We start from the raw sequence: 5483 nt of genomic DNA, 5'->3' as shown, positions 1-5483 counted from the left end.
AAATGTGGTTATAACTTTGAATGATCACTGAACGAATGGTTGTAAGTCCAGGATGATCTGTAGTTCCATTTGAGTCAGAGTGAGTAAAGTTACACCCTCCATTTAAATCTCTCTGAGATCATTAATTTGATGACTGAGAGTTCTCCTAGTGCCAGTAATATTGAACACCTAGTCCTTGACTTACGTCCACAGCTGAGCCCAAAATTTCTCTTGTTAAGCGAGGCAGTTGTTAAGTGAATTTGGTCCCATGTTACGACCTTCCTTGCCACTGTTGTTAAATGAATCCCTGCAGTTAAGATAGCTGCAAAACATCATCAAAAAAGCACAGCAAAGAATGTTCTTCCTGCACCAACTCAGAAAGCTCCAACTGCCCAAGGAGCTGCTGATCCAGTTCTACAGAGGAATGATTGACTCTGTCATCTGCACCTCTATAACCAGGGGTGGGATTCTACCAGTTCGCACCTATTCGCTAGAACCTGTTGTTAACCTTCTAAGCAGTTCAGAGAACTGGTTGTTAGTAGAAAATACTGGGCTAATCCTGTAAGGAAGGCAGAAAGGAAACATTCTGGTGTTGCTTACAGAAACTGCCTCTCCATTAACCCTTATTACATTCTTGGCAGGACTAGACTTCCTGTCTCAGGAACTTCTCTGGAATTTTTTTTCCTCTCCTTTGCTGGTAACTTTGCTTGTGTGGAGTGACCATTCAAAGTTACAATGGCACTGAAAAAAGTGACTTATGACCATTTTTCACATTTACGACGGTTGCAGCATCCCCACAGTCATGAGAGGCCAGGCAAGGAGATGCGTTCCTCGATGTGAGTGATATTGAGTTGGCCACACCCAGCCAATCACATGACCCCCCCAAGCCATGTCCACCCAGTCACATGACCACCAAGCCACACCCACCACCTAAGCCACGCACACAGAACCGGTTGTTAAAAATTTGAATCCCACCCCTGTCTATAACTGTCTGGTTTGGTTCTGCAACCCAGCAGGACAGATACAGGCTTCAGAGAGTAATTAGGACTGCAGAAAAAAACAATTAATACCCACCTGCCTTCCACAGAGGACCTATATCCTGCATGAGTCAAAAAGTGGGCTTTGAAAATATTTACAGACTCCTCACATCCCGGACATAAACTGTTTCAACTCCTTCCCTCAAAACGACGCTATATAGAACACTGCACACCAGAACAATGAGACACAAGGAGTGTTTTTCCCAAATGCCATTACTCTTCTAAACAAATAATTCCCACAAGACTGTCAACTTTACAGTCAAAATTACTAAGTTACTACTACTAATTACTATTACTATTACATTACTATTACTATTAATCTTCTCATCACTCCTTATCACCCATCCCCTCCCACTTGTGACTGTATGACTGTAACTTTGTTGCTTGTATCCTTACGATTTATATGGACTGTTTCCTAATATGATTTGATTGCTTATTGTACCCTTTGACTATCATTATTAAGTGTTGTACCTGATGATTCTTGACTCTTGACGAATGTATCTTTTCTTTTATGTATATTGAGAGTATTTGCACCAAGACAAATTCCTTGTATGTCCAATCACACTTGGCCAATAGCGAATTCTATCTATCTATCTATCTATCTATCTATCTATCTATCTATCTATCTATCTATCTATCTATCTATCAGCGGTTTGTGGTCCGTGATTATGGTGAAGGTCCTGCCGTAAAGGTATTCGTGGAATTTCTTTACGGCCGCGACGATGGCTAGAGCCTCTTTATCCAATTGGCTGTAGTTTTGTTCGGGTTTTGAAAGGGTCCTCGAGAAAAAGGCGATGGGTGCTTCTTTTCTGTCGGCGGGGTATGGCTGAGGATGGCTCCTACTCCGAAAGGGATGCGTCGCATCGTTACCGTGATGGGAGTGTCTCGCTGTACTGGATGAGGACAGCGTCTGATGTGAAGGTCCTTGGTTCTGTTGAAGGCGTCCTCTTCGTCTCCCCCACGTCCAGGTGGCTGCCTTGTCGAGCAGCCTATGCAACGGCTCCGCCACGGTCGCCTTTTGGGGCAGGAAAACATTGTAGAAATTAATCAACCCCAGGAACGCTTGTAATTCCGTTTTGTTTCGGGGCTTCGGGGCTTCTTTAACGGCTTTTATTTTGCCCTCGGTGGGGTGGATTCCATGCCGATCTAGTAAGTACCCCAGGAACTCGACCCGTGCCGTGTGCAGTTGGCACTTCTCTCTCTAACCTTGAGCCCCGCACTTTGGAATCTCCTCAGTACTTCCCGTAGGCGGTCCTCTAATTGTTTCTGGTCAGCCCGGCTACCAACACATCGTCGAAGTAAGGCACTACCCCTTTTATGCCCCGGAGGAGTCTTTCCATGAGGCTTTGAAATACCCCCGGGCTACGCTGACTCAATTGGAGCCTCTTGCAACGGAATGCTCCCGGTGGGTAACTATTGTCTGCGCCTCGGCGGTTTCCTCGTCGACCGGCAATTGCTGATAGGCTTGGGCCAGGTCGAGTTTGGCGAAAACCCTGCCCCCTCCCAGCGAGTGCAAGAGGTGTTGTACTACTGGGACGGGTAGGCGCTTTGTTGTAGTGCGCGGTTCAGGGTTGCCTTATAGTCCCCGCAGATTCTCACAGACCCGTCTGGCTTTATCGGGTGACTATAGGGGTCTCCCATCGGGCATGGTCTGTGGCTTCGAGGACTCCCTGTTCGATGAGCTTGTTTAATTGCTCATCGATTTTGGGCCGGAGAGCGAAAGGCACTCGCCGGGGTTTGAGGCGGATGGGAGCAATGGTGGGGTCTAGGCTGAAGGATATTGGGGGCCCCGGTACTTGCCTAGATTGCCGTCAAGACCTCCTGGAACTCGCGCCTTGAGCTGTTCCTCCCAGTCCGCCTCGGCGACGTGGTTGGTGCCGGTCACTTCTAGTCCCAGCGGCGCAAACCATTGCAGTCCCAACAGGCTGGGGCGGTCTCGTTCGACGACGGTTAGCGGGAGTATCTCGGTGCGCCCTTTGAAGGTAACCTTGAAGTGCCCGGTCCCTACCACGGGAATGCGATTCCCTGGTAATCTTTAAGGATGAGCGTCTGGTTCTCCAGCTCGTGCCGCTTCATGGAAGGTACCAGTCGCTTAATTTCCCGCCACGCGACCATGGACAGGTACGATCCGGAGTCGACCTCCATTTTGCAGGACCGGTCCTCGATTTCGACCTCCACGTGGACTTTCCGGCCGTCCCAGTTGGAGGAATGGCGCGACGATGACCGTTTGGTGGGTTTCTCGCGCTGGCGGCCTTCGTGGAAACGGCGGCTCCTCGATTCCCGGCTCCAGCGGCTCTCACCGTCCCGATCGCGGTTCCTCGGCGGGGTGTTGTTGCGCCTGGCACTTTCGCGTCTCCGGGGGTGGTGTCTCGGTGGCGGGGCTGTGGTTCCTCTTGAAACGGCAGACCTTGGCGATGTGTCCCCGTTTGTCGCAATGGCGGCAGATCGCATCGAAAAACGGCATTCTGACCTTGGGTGCTCCCCGCAGCCGGCACACTGGAACTTCGATTTTCGGTTCCGTGGTTCGCGCCTGTCTCGTCCCGTCTGCAGGCGATGGACGTCTTCTCGCCGTCTTCCGATCCGGAGGGGACTCGAGGTCGCCGTGGTGCGTGGATGTGGCCGCCCGGTAGTTGTCGTCAGTCCGGTTTTCGGTTATCGGCGGCTGCGGCGCCCGTTCAGGTGCCGGTTTGCTTCAGTTGGGCCGCTGATCTCCGGGTTGCTTCCGCCGCTGTGGCTTCTGCGAGGGCATCGGCGGCGAGGCGATGTCGCCGCCATGATCCGGCTTTGCAGGACGGTGTCCCGGAGGCCGAGGGCGACGCGGTCCCGTAGAGCCTCGTCTAAGTCGGTAAACCCGCACAGCCCTCCGAGGTCCCTGAGTTCAGCCACAAATTTGCTGACGCTCTCACCCGGCTTCTGGTCGCGGCGATAGAATTCGTGCCGCCGAATGAGGGTGGGCACAGCGGGCGAGTAGTGGTTCCTCAGCAGAGGTTCGAAATCGGCCCAGTCCATGATCTTCACATCGATCGGCTTGGCAAGGGCTTTTGCCATTTTGAAGACAGCGGGGCCGCAGTGTGTGAGAAAAAGCGGCTCGTTCCTCTGTCCATTTGCGTCCTTGAGATTGCTACTCTCTAAGAACATGAGGAATCTGTCGATGTAAGATTCCCAGTCCTCGTAGCCGCGTTGAAAGGAGCGGGTGGCACGTTGCCGCTGGCCATGTTGCCGGTTGCGGTTCCGTGGGCCACGTGCGATGTGGAATTTTGTTAGAATCCCACCCTCGTCGCCAGTGTCGTATATCTCATACGAACAAAGGACGCGAGTCAGTGACTTGGTTCAGCTCATTTATTGGGGTAAAAACACAAGTGGGGAGAGTGGGGAAGAAGCGCGGCTTAAAAAGGCTTTCTGCTGAGTGCTGCGGCCAATCGGGTCGTTTTGAATCGCCCGCGATCGGCTCAGCCAATCGCGGTCGATTCCGAGCGACCAATCAGTGCCGCGCACTCAGCCAATCCGGTGGCCGTGCGCTTTAGCCAATCCGGGCTGCCGGATTTCGAGTATGCAGATGTCTGTACAGAACACTATCTATCTATGTCTGAGAGTTAACTCCCATTAACTATCTATGCCTGAGAGTTAACTCCCATTGTATAATATTGTATAGGTAGTGGACCCAAGGCCCTTGTAGCTTTGAATGGTCACTAAATGAAGCCCCGTAAGTCCAGGACTACCTGTATTAATTTTATCCCCACTCCCCTCTTATTTTGCTATTGCATTGCATTTCTTCTTTTTAAATTTTATTATAAAGTTCTTTATTTTTATTTTTTACACATCTCTTCACGTGAGCAACATGATTCCAGACTACAACATTTATAGTCACGATTACATTTTCAACTTTCTTATTTAATATCACATCAGGTTATTATCAGCTCTACTAATCTTTAAATAAATTTCCATTTCATATTTCAATTCATTAATTCAGTAAAATCATTTCCTCACATATATTTTCAATTCTTTATCCCCTATTATTTCCGTTTTCAGCTTACCACTTATTTTATTTTACATTGTACATCATTATCTTCATTAGCTTTCTCAAGACCCATATATAGTAAACAATACAAAAAAAGTAAAAATAATATATTTAGGATCCATATTTTGTTATTGCATTTCTGTTGTGGTGTATCCCTGTGTGTTACTATCATTATTGTGGTGGTGGTTGTTTTTATACACACTTGGAGGAACTTCCGCCAAACTGGTTTATAAAGATATGTGTGTGTGTATGTATGTATGTATGTATGTATATGTATATGTATATGTATATGTATATATATTTGTTTTCTTAAGTTTTCACGGGTACTTACATGTATGGCATTCAGCTTTGTTCAGGTATTTTCCCACGTCATTGTAGTTGTGCTTTTTTAAAGTTGTAGCAACGTTTGGCAGAATCTCATCTGCCACCATCAGGCTTCTGTATAGTAT

This window comes from Pseudonaja textilis, chromosome 3 (genome assembly GCF_049901715.1).
Source record: "Pseudonaja textilis isolate UNSWEBS1 chromosome 3, rPseTex1.2, whole genome shotgun sequence".
Lineage (NCBI taxonomy): Eukaryota > Metazoa > Chordata > Lepidosauria > Squamata > Elapidae > Pseudonaja > Pseudonaja textilis.
Note: the sequence above shows the minus strand (reverse complement) of the source record.